At 46.0% G+C, this 17,229-nt stretch overlaps 1 protein-coding gene across 1 annotated transcript in view; it reads left to right on the top strand.

The window, feature by feature from the left end:
* dntt (deoxynucleotidyltransferase, terminal) overlaps positions 1-17,229 on the top strand; it is a 324,009-nt gene that overhangs the window by 306,584 nt on the left and 196 nt on the right. The window lies entirely within an intron of this gene.

Below are 17,229 nucleotides of genomic sequence, written 5' to 3'. Positions count from 1 at the left end.
GCCAGGTGCCTCACATATTCGAAAGTCCTCAATGAATACAGGGCTGGAAGCTTGGGGATAGTGATTCATGACACCCTGTGCGTCATCCTCAGAGTGACTTGGAGGAGAGACACAACGATTCAGAGAGCTACTCGCTGATGCATAATTATCTTCCGAGCGTGAAATCGGGCGCAAATTCCCGCCATGCTGCCCAGCGGGAAACGCTCCATGAAACCTGCCCACCACCGCAATTAGTCTCAAAAATTCCACCCATTGGCCAGAATTTTCCGTCCCAGTTGGCGCCAGGCGTCATGGCGGGCGTGAGTGGACAACATGGCAAGAAGGCCAAAAATCAGCTTCATGACGTCATGAAACCAGTTTGCGATCATCTACTGCACCCGTCAACGGTGGTCCACACTTCCCGCCGCTGAACATCGGAACGTCATTTTAATACATCTGCATATCATTATAATCCTTGCTTGTTGGGATCATCCCTCCATGCTGGATCACCTGGGCACATCGGCGTAATCGCATAACAGCATTTAAAAGGCGTGCAACTGGCGAGCTGCACTTCGCGGGGAAGTGGGAGACGAGTGCTCACTAATGTTACGCAGCGCTTGTGAGGGTCGCCCATTGAACTTCAAGGTTGAGGCACCGCGCATTCAGGCGAGGGCACAGACAAGTCGCTCTTTCCTGGCTGGCTGACAGTGCGGTGCCAGGGCTAGAGCTGCACTGTGGATGGGGTAAGTTGGGGGAGGCATGGCAGCACGGTCTGATGTGAGTTGGGGGGGCCAAAGCAGCACAGTCTGATGTCAGTTTTGGAAGGGGGTGGCAAGGCAGCACAGTCTGATGCCAGTTTGGGGGGGCAAGGCAGCGCAATCTGATGGTAATGCACAAGCACATGCAGGGGTGGGGAGGCAAGCGGCAATACAATAGGGAAGCCTTGTATAAAGTGACCATTCCTCCGCAGCTGAGACACTTCAGGTGCAGCCACATTGACATGCTTAGAGTCGGGCCTCTAGTTTATCTGCTCACTCAAGCAATGCAGAGGCATGAAAGTGCCACCAAATGCTCCAGAACCTTTCACCCCTTGGGCACAGACTGCAAACTAATGAGTGTTTCAGTGGACTGCAGAACAGCTGGACGACTGGGCAAGTTGTGCATCTCCTTGCGAAAGCTGGTCATGGAGCATTCACTGGTGGAGGCGCTCACAGCCCCTTCCCTTCATTAAGTTTTGGACCAGTTTACCCCAAGATTCAAGCTAACAGTGCAGCCTTGCAGTGCGGGTTAGGAGAATGCCTTCGCCTGATTTAAGTGCACAGCATGCAGTCCAGTGGACAAAGTTGCCGCCAATGGTCAGGGGGAGTGGGGCGGAGGTGGGTGGGGTTTTGGGCAGCCATGCAGCGCACTAAACTCTGGCCATCCAAGTGGTGACTAGCATTCTCTGGGGTGTATTAAGGGGCCTTCAGACTTAACCAAGGGAGGTTCTTAGTACACCTGATAACCCAGACGCCTCTCTCTTTCATCCTGCAGGAGGTGTACATCAGGAACATGGAGCCTGGTGTTGTAGCTGTGTGCCTCATGGCTTACAGGGAGCGGAGATGAAGGAGAAGAGAGTGATGGAGATGCCTGGTTGCGCAGAGGGAGGAGCAGCACCCTCAAGAAGAAGGAGTAGTTGGGGCTCCTGCGCACTCCACTGAAGAGCTACAGCAAGCCATCGCTGGCCAGCGCCTAGCTAGACCCAGGGTCTAGAGACGGCGCTTGTCATTCATGCAGGTGACTGAGAACCAGTGTCACTGAAGAATTGTGTATGTCCAGGGAACTGGTCAGTCACATCCGTCACCTGCTTCAGGATTTGGCGCCGTGGGGGCATAGAGGGCATTCACTGCCAGCAGCCGTGAAAGTGACCGCGGCACTCAATTTTTACACCAGTGGCTCCTTTCAGGGCTCCACAGGTGACCTCTGTGGGATATCACAAGTTTCCACCCACAAAGGCATCCAGGAGGTCATGGACGCCATATTCGTGAAGGCACACAACTTTGTGCATTTTGCCTGGAATCAGGAAGCCAGAAAGCAAGAATGCTGGGATTTGTGCAGATCTCAGGTTTCCCATCGATTGCACTCGTGATGCTCAGATCTCTATGGCAACAAGTGGTCAACTACGTCAACCGCAAAGGCATGTGCAGCTGGTGAATGTGCAGCTGGTGTGCAACCATCACAAATGCATCCTGCAGGTCTGTGCACAGTTTCCAGGGAGTGTCCGTGACTCCTATATTCTCAGTCGGTCTCAGATCCCTGACACACTCCTGGGTCCACAGAGGCTGCAGGCCTGGCTCTTCAGGGAAAAGGGCTACCCACACAGGATGTGGCTGATGACAGCCTCAGGCTGCAAGCAGAGCGAAGGTATAATGAGGCTAATGCTGCAACTCACAACTTGGTGGAGCAAAGCATTGGGATATTGATAATGAGGTTCTGTTACCTGGACTGGTCTGGTGGAGTCCTGCAATACAGTCTGCAGAGGGTGTCGCGCATCGTCATCGCCTACTGCGTCTTTCACAACCTGCTGCTGCAACAGGGAGTGGAGCTGGCTGAGGAGGAGAATGGAGGAGCTGCACGTCTCCTCCGATGAGGAGGGCGTCGATGGGGTGAGGGTGAGGAAGACCTTGAAGATGACAGCGATGAGGCCATCGCATTGGCCAGATATGCTCGGGAGGCCCTCATAGCTGCTAGATTCGTGGAGGAGGATGGCGACATGCAGTGAGGAGACGCTACAGATCCTCACATTGCACCTGTGAATGTTTGACTCTTGTTTAGCTGATGGCAGTGCCCATACCCTCTGTGATAATGCTCCTGTCATGGAGACTTAGCAGATGCTCATAGTCCCTACATTCCAGGAGGATGTTGATGACATGCAGTGAGGACACTTCATTGAAACTGGCATAGGTTATGTGAATGTCTGACTCCTGTCTGGCTTATGGCAGATCACTTTTGCTCTGTGAACAGGGTCATATCATGGAGATGCAGTGGGGAAACTTTCAACTTCTCCTGATCTTATGGCATCCTTCATGAGCTGAACCCAGGCACAAACGCTGATGAGAAAAAGATGCTGAGAGCACACAGAGAGAATGATGGATATCTGTGCCACTGGCCCAGGACATTTTGACAGCAATGATAAGCCCCATTGAGCTGACCAGTGACAGTGAAGACACATCATCAGTTGCTGGGCAGGTTGCACAAAGCACAGGGAACAGGCCCTGGACTGAGACACCTGCCTTCATCTTGTTCAGGAACCAAGGTTTCACATGAGTGACACGAATACTGCTCATCAGAACAAAGAGCCACAGGCAAGGAGACATTCTTGGGCGTTTATTTACGATAGTGAACATTATGTACAAGTGATTAACACCTGTGCTCAAGCTGTGCAACTAATTCTCCGTAACTGTCCTAACCCTGCTGCAATGTTTTGGTGCTTCTCCGACATCCACAGCGGAGGTGAAGGCAGCCTGCTGACTGCTAAGCTCCGTCTGCGATGACCTTGGTGGGTGTCCTCTGGAGGGCCCAGACCTGGATGGCCCCGGCCTGATTTCAGGGTCCTGCTGTGTGGCAGTGCCACCCTCCTTGGCCTGTGAAGCTGGAGCTGCTGGGGTCACAGTAAGAGGTAATTCAGATGGGCCAGACACTCCCGGATTCAACTGGGTGGAAGGCCCCGGGATTACACCTGCTGATCCTCCTCCCTATGGGTGCCCAAGGGCCCCTGGCTGACTCCTTGAGGAGAAGGGGAAGCTGGAGTGAGGTTAAGCTGTCTGCACCTCGCTTGTGTTGACACTGTTTGAGGCCGACTATGGCGTCACCGATGGAGTTCAGCCCGCGCAGCAGTGCAGGACCAATGTCTTGGACCAAGGTCTCCATGGCAGCCACCATCCTACCAGTGTTGACCTCAGTGCATTGACAAGCCTGTGCTATCACCTCAGACTGGAGACAGATGGACTTCTCCATCGTGCCTTGCAATGTGAGGAGTGCAGCGGACATCCCTTCCTGATGTTCCCGAGCTTGTCTCTGCAGCTCCAGCAACTGTGACATGACCGAGTCCAGAGGCTCATCATCTGACTCGGACTCAGCAGGGTTCTGGTCTCCAGCAGTCCCCCAAACGCTTGACACCTGTGAAGTCCCTGCCTCCATCTGCTGTGGATCAGACAGTGCGATATGCTCACCAGATTGTGAACCCGAGGCTATTCTAGAGCTAGGTCCCACCGAGGTATGTGTCTCTGCGCTGGTGAAGGGTGTGGGTGAGCCTTCAATGGGGGTGTCATCAGATTCTTCTTCTGAGGTTTCTTTGGGACTGAATTGAGGACCTGTCCATGGACCCCCTCGGCTGCTTCCCAGATGTACCTGCAAAAGCAAAGAGAGATAATTAGTGCATGGCAGGGGACTGTGGAACAGGGGAATTGACTCACATCGTGGTTGTCTGATGAATGTTGCACTGCTCGATCCTCATTTGGTTGAGCACAGCCAACCTGACCACCAGCACAGGACCAGTCCAGATCCTCGCTGGCCAGCTGGATGGCTCTGTTTACAAAGTCAGTGAAGACGTTGATCTCGGGCATTCCTCCACCAGTCTGCAACCTCTCCCTCTTGCTGTGTGCTGGCTTGTCCTGCATGAATAGAGGTGGAGAAAGTGTAAGCAGGATCCCTGTCAGGCCAAATAACAAAGATGCCTGGCATGTGCGTGGGTGGTGAGCGGTGCCATGGACGGGATGAGGGCACGATCCGCAGGGAAAATGAAGATATGTGTGAGAGCGTGAATGGTGACATCTGTTGAACTGGCAGTGAATGAGATCCCTGTGGATGTGTGATGGGTTTGTAAGTGTGTGAGTTGAAAGTGATAAAAAGAGTGACTTACCTTGGCAGAACAGAGGAGATCATTCATCCCCTTTTGGACCTAGTGGCTGTCCTCTTTTGCAGGGTATTGGCACTGAACACCGCTGCCACCACCTCCCATGCTGGATTTGTCATCATGCTTGCTGGATTTTGCCCAGAGCAAGGGTAGAAGACTTTGTGGCAGGCCTGCACTGCGTCCAGTAGGTGCTCAAGGGAGGCATCACTAAATCTGGGGGTAGCATGTTTCCTCCCTTTACATAGAAAATAGGAGCAGGAGTAGGCCATTCGGCCCTTCGAGCCTGCTCTGCCATTCAGTATGATCATGGCTGATCATCCAACTCAATAGCCTGCTCCTGCTTTCTCCCCATATCCTTTGATCCGTTTTGCCCCAAGAGCTATATCTAACTCCTTCTTGAAAACATACAACATTTTGGCAGCCATCAGTTCCCAACAGCTTCCTAGCCCTTGAAGAGCGCTAGCTTTGTGCAGGGGTGGCCGTTAAATATGGCGCCTGGTTTACTGATGGCCTTATGTGATGGTAGGGTGGGTGAATCAGAGGCTGCCCTGCCAGTGACCTAGCATGTTTCCCGGGAATGCATAATGAATGGGACGATATGGTGTGAAAAGTTGCCATTGCACTACTGCACTTAGTACAAATCTGCCCGTTGTCTCCATTTAACTGGCTTTAGGAATGTAGAAGGTGGTGCAAATATGTAGCCACCTTCGACTATGATCCCAAGTCACTGAAATGTGGCATTCATCTCTTTTTGAAAAGTCAGTTATGGGTTTCCTTCCAGTCAGTAAGTTCAACAATAATTTTTTGCTCTAACGCATGGTCCCACAACAATTGTGTGTGTGTGTGTTGCAGAATCTAAAGGTGGTGAGAGAATTATTCACAAAATGAAAGGAAAGGTAGCCCTATCCATTTGTGCTGAGCACTGAAACTAAAACAAATGAATCCAAGGTTCTGATTTTTGAGAGGATGACCTGAGGAGTAATTTACTGAGCACATGCTGGTGGCAGGAAATCTCACTGCTGCCAACACACATCAGGAAACAGAAAATTACAGGTGCCTAGCGTACAAAACTTCCATTCTTTATTTTAGAAATAATATACTGGTTTGTGTCCATTTTCACAATGATTTTCGTAGATGCCTGTCATAGATTGGTGTTCCTTCAGCAGCTGTTAGGCATCTGATCTCAGACAAGCCACCATTTGAGTATTTGAGTCACTGATGGTCTAGGGGGCACCATGCGAAACCACGGCTGAGTTACAAGACTGTCATTCCTATGCTTTTGACTTCAGTTCCCAGACTTTGGATTTCAATTCTAATGTTCTCCAGATTCACCCTCAGAATTTGAGGTCAATATTTTTAACCATTTGTCCATTTTTAATGTCAGTTACGCCTTGGAGTTATTCCACACAAGACTGCAGCGGAAGACTAACCCCCTGTCTGATTTTTAAAAATTAAATTAGAGAATTCTGCTGACAGCGTGCGGTCCAAGCAGTCATGAAGCTCCGCTTGAAGTTTGCTTTCTTGTAATATTTGATGTCTTCATTGAACTGCAGTTGTTTTATGTCCATAAGATTGCATGAATTTTGCGTAGCTTTCCATTGGTTGTATAAAATCATGAAAGTGGACTTGCAGTCTAAATATTCAAGATGTTTTCTGGTGAAATTTTAAAGAACTGAAGTAAAAGTTGATTCCGAATCCCGCTTTGTTGATTTAGGATCAGGAAAGAAATTATAATTAATCAGGGATTGCAGGTGATTGACGTGATGCCTTTTAGAAAACTGAGTGATATGCAAATAGTTTTCCACCAAGTTTGGTATATGGAATTCATTACAGCAAGCTGACAATGAAATGTGAGATTAAAAAGCCATTTCTTGGGGATTGCAGCATTTTCAGGGTTATAATGTAACAGATTGGTGACATCAATAAGGGATTCATTTACCACAATGGAAAGTGTAGAAAAAATGCTAATGTGTTTACTGGCAAAACGTCAACTGGAACTTTTCACTCTTATTATAGTTATTGATCATGAATGGCTATTTGACAAACAGGATGCACACAAAAAGCCATGGATCACATTTTGCAGCTGCTTTTTGCTAAGCAGAGATCATGATAATGTTTCAAGCCTCAAATGTAATTATTTTGAGCCCTGAAAAACAAATTTTGAGTTGGGGTGTGACCAACTGTTGGATTGCAATGACAAGAAGCCAGATCATGCAGCATTTATTAAAATTGACTGACAGGTAATGTGTTTTCATCTTGGGTACACCCAGCCTAGAATAAATAAATAGGCTACCAAGGTGAGAAAGGAGGCAGATTGTGCATTATCTATTCCTCCATTAGGCAAGAAATAAAGAATCCTACAGACTGCCATCATTAAATCTGTATCATCCCATTAGTGTACTCTGAAAAAGTGGCATCTTAATGAATTTTGATTTACATCAGTATAGAGGGAAAAAAAACAGTAAACTAAACTCAAGGCACAAACCAGGGTATATTTAGGATCTGGATGATATACTGAATATGAATTCTCTTGGGACACTATTAGTAATAAAAATTCTGGAGTTTAACACTTCAAGAAATTTGAAGGCTGGAAATCAGACTGGAAATTTATAGCAACTATTCCATGATAAGGGGGTCTCATGAATTGTGTAAACATAAGAACGTAAGAAATAGGAGCAGGAGTAGGCCATTCGGCCCCTCAGGCTTGTCTCGCCATTCAATCAGATCATGGTTGATCTGCCCCAGGCCTCAACTCCTCCTTCATGCCACCTCCTCATAGCCCTCAGCTCCCTGATATTTCAAAAAATCTATCTACCTCCTCTTTAAATACTTTCAGTGATCTAGCCTCCACATCTCTCTAGGGTAGAGAATCCCAGAGATTCACTATCCTCTGAGAGAAGAAATTCCTTCGCATCTCAGTTTTAAATGAGTGTCCCCTTATTCTGTAACTATGTCCCCTAGTTTGAGATTTCCCCCACTGGTGGAAACATCTTCTCAACATCTACCCTGTCAAGCCCCCTCAGAATCTTGTACTTTTCAATAAGATCACCCCTCATTCTTCTAAACTCTAATGAATAAAGGCCTAACCTGTTTAGCCGTTGTTAATAAGTCAATCCCTTTATCCCTGGAATCAGCCTAGTGAATCTCTTTTGAACTGCCTTCAATGCTAGTATATTCTACCTTAAATACGGGGATCAAAACTGTACACAGTACTCCAGGTGTGGCCTCACCAGCACCCTGTACAGTTGTAACAAGACTTCCCTATTTTTAAACTCCAACCCCCTAACAATACAGGTCAAAATTTCATTTGCCTTCTTAATTACTTGTTGCACCTGCACGCTAACATTTTGTATTTCATGCACAAGGACAGCCAGATCCCCCTGTGCTGCACTTTTTTGGAATGTCTCTCCGCTTAAATAATAATATGCCCTTTGATTCTTCCTACCAAAGTGCATGATCTCACACTTTCCTACATTGAACTCCATCTGCCAAGTTTTTGTCCACCCACTCAACTTATCTATATCCCCTTGCAGATTCCTTATGTCCTCATCACAACATGCCCTCTCACCTATTTTCGTATCGTCAGCAAATTTGGATACATTACACTCTGCCCCCGCCTCCCAGTCATTAATATAGATAGTAAATAATTGAGGCCCTAGGACTGATCCTTGTGGCACTCCACTAGTTACGCCTTTCCAACCTGAAAAAGACCCATTAATCCCGACTCTCTGTGTTCTGTGTGTTAACCAATCCTCAATCCATGCTAATACATTACCCCCAATACCATGAGCTCCTATCTTGCGCAATAACCTTTTATGTGGCACCTTATCGAATACCTTCTGGAAATCCAAACATACTACACCTACCAGTTCCCCTTTATCAACTCTGCTTGTTATATCCTCAAAGAATTCTAGCAAGTTTGTCAAACATGATTTCCCTTTCACAAAACCATGTTGACTCTGTTTGATTGTGTTAAGCTTTTCCAAATGTCCTGCTAGTTCTTCCTTAATAATGGACTCTAACATTTTACCTACAACAGCTAACTTTCCCATAGTTTCCTGCTTTCCTCCCTTCTTGAACAGGGGCGTCACATTAGTGGTTTTCCAAGCCTCTGGGACCCTCCCAGAATCATAGAGTTCTGTAATATTTCGACCAATGCCTCCACTATCTCTGCAGCCACTTCCTTTAAAACCCTTGGATGCAGGCCATCAGGTCCTGGTGACTTGTCTGTCTTTAGTCCCATTAGTTTATCAACTACTTTGTCCCTCATGATAGAGACTGTTACAAGAGCTTTCCTCCCATTAGCTCCTTGCTTATCTGATATCTTTGGGATGTTTTTAGTGTCCTCCGCTGTGAAGACCAATGTAAAATATTGATTTAAATTATCTGCAATTTCCCTGTTCCCCATTATCAATTCTCCAGTCACATCCTCCAAGGGTCCCACACTCACTTTAGCCACTCTCTTTTTCTATACCCACAGAAGCCCTTGTTGTTTGTTTTTCTATTTCTTGCCAATTTACTTTCATAATCAATTTTCTCCCTCTTTATTAGCTTTTTAGTCTCCGCTGCTGGTTCCTAAAAAATTCCCAATCCTCTGGCCTACTACTAGTTCTTGCCACTCTGTATGGCTTAGTTTTTGTTTGGATACTCTCCTCGACCGCCTTTGTTAACCATGGATGTTTCATCCTTCTCATCAAGCCCTTCTTTTTGACTGGGATAAATTTTTGCTGAGCGCTATGATGTATCTACTTGAGTGTCTGCCACTGCTCATCCACTGACCTGCCCCTTAGTCTATTTTCCCAGCCCGCTTTAGACAACTCTTTCTTCATACCTCTGTAATTGCCCATATTTAAGTTGAGGACACTGGTTTGAGACCCAAGTTGCTCACCCTCAAACTGAATTTTAAATTCTATCATGTTGTGATTGCTACCCCCTGGAGAATCCTTAACTATGGTGTATCTTATTAATCCCACCTCATTACATATTACTAGGTCTAAAATGGCCTGTTCCTGGGAGTTTTGCAACATATTGCTCTAAGAGACAACCCCTGACACACTCTACAAATTTGTCTTCCATGTTACCATCTGCCAACCTGATTTGTCCAGTCAATAGGCAGATTAAATCACCCATGACAATTGTAGCACCCTTCTTACATGCCTCCATTATTTCTTGATTTATACTTTGTCCTACAGTGAGGCAACTCTTCGGGGGCCTATAAACGACTCCCACCCATGACTTCTTCCCCTTGCTATTCCTTATTTCCTTACTCAAGCTGATTCCACATCACAATGTATTGAATCTATACCGCTAGTCTCCACAACACTGATACCCTCCTTTATTAAGAAAGTACCCTACCACCTTTTCTTTTTTGCCTATTTTTCCGGAATGTCGCATACCCTTGAACATTGAGTTCCCAGTCTTGGTCACCCTGCTATCACGTCTCTGTAATAGCTATCAAGTCATATTCATTTATTTCTATTTGTGCCATCAACTCATCTATCTTGTTACAAATGCTTAATGCATACAGATAAAGAGCCTTAAGCTTTGACTTTTTACCATTATTACTCACTCTGGTTCTAATTTCTGCTGCACTCTTCTGCGTATTGTTTCTGCCCCTTCCTGTCACACTTTAATTATCGTTCACCTCTTCACTACCCTGCACCTCTGCTCTCTTGTTTCTTTTTGATTTTTTAAACTTCCGTTCAATTGAACCCTCGCCCCCACCTGCCCAAATTAGTTTAAAGTCCTATCTACAACCCTAGTTATATGATTTGCTAGGACAGTGGTCCCAGCATGGTTCAAATGAAGCCCATCCCAATGGAACAGCTCTCTCCTTCCCAATACTCGTGCCAGTGCCCCATGAATCGCAACCCATTTCTCCCACACCAATCTTTGAGCCACGTATTTACCTCTCAAATCCTATTTACCCCACGCCAATTTGCACGTGGCTCAGGTTATAATCTGGAGACTATTACCTTTGTGGTTCTGCTTTTTAATTTAGCCCCGAACTGCTCGTAGTCCCTCAGCAGAATCTCTTTCCTAGTCCTACCAATGTCATTGGTACTTATGTGGACCACGACAACTGGATCCTTCCTTTCCCACTCCAAGTTCCTCTCCAGCCCAGGAGAGATGTCTTTAACCTTCAGGTAGGCAACCTTCAGGACGCCCTGTCTTTGCTGCAGAGACAGTATCTATTCCCCTAACTATGCTATCCCCTATTACTACTACATTTCTCTTTTCTCCTCCAACTTGAATGGCACTCTGTACCACAGTGCTGTGGTCAGTTTGCTCATCCTTCCTGCAGTCTGTGGCCTCATCCACACCAGGAGCAAGAACCTCATACATATTGGACAAGGGCATTGGCTGAGGCTCCTCCAAAACTAAATTCTGGATCCCCATACCTGCCTCACTCGCAGTCACACCTCCTGTCCCTGATCACGGTCCAAATTTGATGTAATTAATCTAAGGGGTGTGACTGCCTCCTGAAACATGGTGTCCAGGTAACTCTCCCCCTCTCTGATGTGTCGCAGTGTCTGCAGCTCGGACTCCAGCTCATCAACTCTGAGCCGCAGTTCCTCAAGCATCCAACACTTGCTGCAGATGTGGTCACCATGGATCACACCGGCATCCACCAGCTCCCACATACTACAGCTGCAACACATCACCTGCCCAGCCATCTCTATTCTATTTAATTAATTTGGATGTTAAATATTTTAAAAGTGAATTTCTTAGCTGTACCCTTCAGCTGTAGTAACATCTCCTGATTTAAACTTGGCCAATCAAAATAGACATGGAAGAGATACCCACCAATCACCTACCTGTTTTCCTTTGAAGTCACACACTGGCTCTGACAGGTAGAAACAGATTGAAGGGACTCCTTGCCACCGGTTTTTATCTCTTGCTGCCGCTGCCCTTCTCGCACAGTTCTGTTCTCCGTGTGTTTCTTAGTGTTGCCGTATGTGGCAACATTTATGAGCCATTAAGATTTTGTTGACTTTTGGTGTAAAGTCTATATTCCCCAGCTTACCATGGAGTGTTCTATTTATATGCAAAACATTTTAAGAACAGGTAGTAAAGTACATTAGCTTATCACTGTGCTGTGTCACATAATTCTGAAGTGCAGCTTTGTTCTGCAATTCATCAGAAGGTAAGTTCTGAACATTAGTTGTACCATCTGGGATGTGGCAAGCAAAGGCAAAGATCTTCCACCCGGGATAGAGAAAAAATTAGAAGGTGAATCACCTTGTATTTCCATAATTAGTAGAGGTCTGGCAAACTGCCCACCCATCCATGTCATGCATGAGAAACAGAAGTGGGTAAAATTTACTTTCAATAATGTATTTAAATATTTAAATTTTACAATGTGTTTACAACAAGAACATGGAGCCATAGAAGGTGCTGTGATATACCCCACTGAGCAGGTAATGTAAGATGCCTCTTGCCTATCTTCAGAACCGAGGACCTGTGTTAACCATCATTTTATGGCTGGGGAGGCAGAGATGGGTACTAAAATTGATAGAAAACCTGGAATTCCATTAAAATTGGAACCTTTATTTTTCATATCCTCATTACTCTCAGTTTTCTGTGTCTCCCTAGACCCGAATAAAGGAGTGATTGTTTAAAAAAACTGATAATGTTACTAACCTTTGATAATGAGCTTCTGTAGGAAGGTGTGGTTGTTCCTGTTTGGGGAAATAGGGGAAGATGACCAGATAGAAAGCGGTTGTAGTTAATTCAACAATGGAGCAGCTAAACTTTTTGGCTTAGGATTTACTCAGCAAGGAAGTCGCACCACCACTGGATGATGATGCTGTATGAAACTGTCTGGCTATTGCTCTATAAGATTCTGAGGGATTTGGCTGGAATCCTTACAGTAACTGGTTCAGTGACTGCAGGTTTAGTCAGGTGACATGTTTGGTTTCAGGTGCCATATTTGGCGACAGGCTTAGTCACATGGCGTACTCACTCTCACTTTTCCAGAATCACTTCATCCAATTCAGGGTGGCATCAGGCAATGGGCGCTAGGCAGGGTACTCCGAGGACAGGATGCCTGTCCAACACAGGGCACACACTCACACACACACCCTGGGGGACAATTTACCGTAGCCAATCCACCTAGCATTGCCTACCAACATGTCTCTGGACGGTGGGAGGGAACCGGAGCACCCAGCGGAAACCCATACAGACATGGGGGAACATACAGACTCCACACAGACAGAGACCTGAGGTCAGGATTGAACCCGGGTACATGACATACTGCAGTCTGCAAATGTTATTGCATTTATTTAATGGCTTGGTAACTACGCATTGCTTTGTGTGTCAATAACTATCATTAAAGGCTATAATTTTAAATGACTGATTTTAGTATGATGGTGTCAAATTGAAGCTTAAGGATGGCAATGCATGTTCTGTTACTGAAAAGCTAAGAATCTACTGTTAATACTCCTTTTGTAAATGCATCATTGAAGAACTTCATCTTCTGCTCTGGAGACCGTGTCCTCCTCGTCACCTCCAGTAGGCACAGGATGCCCTATTCCTGCCGGCTTGTGACAATAAAACCAAGCAAGTCCGGCTGCTGCAGGTACAGCCAATTTCATCATAACTGGTCCCGCTTCCTGTGAATTTATGGCTACCTGTAACTAGCTAGAAAGTATTGGCTGTCACAAGGAATATCCTAGCTGGGAATCACTTAGGGATGTTGCTGGGCAGTGGGAATTGACAGATCAGGGAAGAATCTGACAGTTCAGACCATCAAAGAAGCACAGGCATAAATCAGATTATAGAAGTACTTCATCCCTAGGCCTGAGCAACACCATTCAGGAAACTGAAAATCCATTTTGATGGAAGCCTGGACAATGTTGGGGGTTAATAACCCTAGGATACAGCTAGGGTGTTGACTAATTCAACAAGAACTAGCATGCAGAAATTTAGAAGGTAGGAGAGGAAGGCAAAATGGAGTGGAGCAGGGAGCAGATTAATAAGAGGCTGGGAGGAGAATGTGGAGCAGGGTTATGGGGTGGCTTCCTAATATTAAAGGTGGCACTCTTAAAATTAAAATGATTAGTAACTACATACATTTTAGAAATTTCATTTAATTTTATACGTAATGTGTAGTTATTATAGAATCATTGAATCTTGCAACACGCAAGGAGGCCATTCAACCCATTGTGCCTGTGCCAGTACTTTGAAAGTGCTATCCAATTAATGCCACTCCCCTGCGCTTTCCTCACAGCCTTGCAAATATTTCACTTTCAAGCAGAAATCCAAATTACCTCTGAAATTTACTATTGAATTTACTTCCATCACCTTTTCAGGCAATGCAACCCAGGTCACTGCTTAAAAAAAACTCCTGAACTCCTCCTTGATTCTTTTGCAATTAGCTCAAATCTGTGTTCTCTGGTTACTTATTCTCCTCTCAGTAGAAATGGTTTTTCCTTACTTGCTCTTTCAAAACCTCTCATGATCTAGAACACTCCTTGAACACTTCTTAAATATACCTTATGATTCTGTTCTATGGTTAGGATAGGATATAGATAGGTTAAGTGGGCAAACATTTTAGCAGTTGGGATATAATGTGGGAAAATGTGAGGCTGTGCACTTTGACAGGAAGAATAGAAATGCAAAATACTATTTAAATGGAGATAGACTGCAGCAATCTGCGGTACAAAGAGACCTGGGTGTCCTGGTACATGAATCACAAGATGTTAGCATGCCAGTAAAGCAAGTGATTAGAAAGGTAAATGGAGCTTTGGCCTTTATTACAAGGAGGATGAAGTATAAAAATAGGGAAGTCTTTCTAAAACTGTACAGGGCATTGGTGAGACCACAGCTAGAATATTGTGTGTGGTTTTGGTCTCCTCACTTAAGGAGGAATATACTTTCATTTGATGTAATTCAGAGAAGGTTCACTAACTAGGCTAATTATTGGGATAAAGGGGTTGTCACCTGAGTGGAAGTTGAGTAGGTTGGACCTTAGGAGAATGAGAGGTGATCTTATCGAAACATATAAGATTCTGAGAGGACTTGACAGAGTGAATGCTTAGAGAATGTTCCCCCTTGTGGGGGAGTCTAGAACTAGGGAGCACAGTTTAAAAATAAGGGGTCTCCCATTTAAGGCAGGTATAAGGAATTTCTTCTCTGATGGTTGTTAAGCTTTGGAACTCGCTTCCTCAGGGAGCAGTGGGAGATGGGTCATTCAAGGCTGAGTTAGGTAGGCCTTTGATTGACAAGGGGGTCAAGGGATATTGGGAGGGGTGGGGGGGGGTGGGGGTTGTGGGGGGGGAGCAGGCAGAAAAGTAGAGGTTAAGGCCACAATCAGATCAACCATGATCTTATTGAATGGTGGAGTAGACTCGAGGGGCCGAGTGGCCTGCTCCTGATCCTGTTTCTTATGATTTTATGAACCTTCTCTGCTCTGAGGAGAACAATCCCAGCTTCTCCAGTCTCACCAGATAATTGAGTTCCTACATCGCTGGTAACATCCTAGTAATTCTGCTCTTCACTCTCTCTAATCCTTGATAGCCTCCCTAAAGTGCGTCAGATGAGCCCTAACCAGTGATTTATAAAGATTTGACTTAATCTCCTTGCTTTTGTACTCTATTCCCAGGATCCCAGATGCTTTTTTAACAGCCTGATTGATTTGTCTTCCACCTTCAAAGATTTTTGTATGAGCTGGATTTTAAGCTTCTCCGCAGGTGGATTTGCCGACAAGCTGCCTTAAATTCTATAGGGTGCAGCAGAGGCATCAGGCAGCTCACCCACCTTTGGATCTATTGAAGCCCATAAGTAGCTAATTAATGTCCTATTTAGGCCTCATCCTGCCTGTGCCATTATTTTATACACAGGGGGGGAAAGGCCATGCCATGTAGGAAGCCCAGCAGCTTTGGTTACGCGGTCTGGTGTCGGGCAAGGTGGAGAATTTCCTTTGTAGATCCCCGGGGCCCATCAGAGGCACCACCCTCCCCACGTAATCTCTCCCTTTCCCCTTTAATCCCGCCCCCCAACTTGAGACTGCTGACCCCGGATTTAGCTGAGCTGTTTGGCATGGCGTGTCTGCCTGCAGTTCCAGTACTGGCCACCGGTCCCAACTGGTGCTTCTGGGACTACAGTTTGATTGGCCGGCAGCTCTAAGGTAGGGATTCTTACTGAGATAGAGGCAGAAGTCTCGCCTTAAAGCAATTGACACTGCTCTCAGCATTAATTTGCTGCAGGGCAGCCAACATGATTGTGGGCAGGCACCCCACCAACTCCTTAGCTGGGTGGCCAAGGATTGCGGTGCAACGTCAAATCCAGCCCTATGTGTAACATTATATGCACATTTCACGATTATGTTCATAAGAATTAACAGTGGGAGGGATCATTGCCAATGAGCTGACAAGGCATGAGGGAAGTCTGGTGATATTAGTGGATGGGGTTATGTTGCAAGCAGGGGTTGTGATCATGGCTGTGGCTTTGGGAGAGAGGGAGCAAAAGAGATGACAAGAACAATTCAGAGCTGGTGGCACATCCAAATTGATTAAACACGTTGTCCAAGAGACCATACTTTCAACAACATAGCACATCCACAGAACTGCACAAAGTATTTTCCTAGATTATATGTTGAACCCATAATGGGGCATGGACACACAGCCTGCTGACTCACAAGTAAGAGTGATATTACTGAGTCACGATGACACAGTTGGCTGAATTTTAGTCCTGGTGTCCTGATCCCGATGTCAGGCTGAATTCTGGATCAGTAACCTGGAAGTGGCCTTGGCAGGACCCTAGAGGAGACTTTTCAGGAGGTGGCCATTTAAGAGGCCATATCTGGGAGTCCCGCCCAATTAAGGATGGTAGGCTGGTCAGCAGCTGAGAGGGCCGATGGGAGTGCCTGAGGCTCCAGGTGGTCAGCAGCTCCTCTGGGAGAGGTGGATACTGCAACTGTAGGTGGGAAACCATGAGGGCAGTTCAGGATGGAGGTGCCCTCTGAAGATGTAAATTGTATGCATTATATTGTGGCCACAGCTGCCAGGCCATCATTTCGCAGGGGAAGCCCCTCCACAGGATGGCCTGCAGCCACGGCTGTAACCCTCACAGCCAAGTGTGTTCATGCTGGGCTGTTTTGCAGGATTTACCTTTGGGCCCCACCATCCTGCTGCTGGGAGGCTGTCACCAATCTTTCTATGGGCTCCAAGCACATGCAGAGGGTATTTCTATTAAAACAGCACAATTGTTCCTTTATCATATGGCCAATACTAAACATTTAACATGAATTAACAGTTAAATTTAACAAGGATTAACAGATAGAGTCTCCCCATGTACATATTAGTCATGGATATTAGTCACTTTTAACTGTAGCCATTATTTAAAAAAGCACA

This window comes from Cetorhinus maximus, chromosome 20 (genome assembly GCF_964194155.1).
Source record: "Cetorhinus maximus chromosome 20, sCetMax3.hap1.1, whole genome shotgun sequence".
Lineage (NCBI taxonomy): Eukaryota > Metazoa > Chordata > Chondrichthyes > Lamniformes > Cetorhinidae > Cetorhinus > Cetorhinus maximus.
This window is presented reverse-complemented; position numbering and strand designations above follow the sequence as displayed.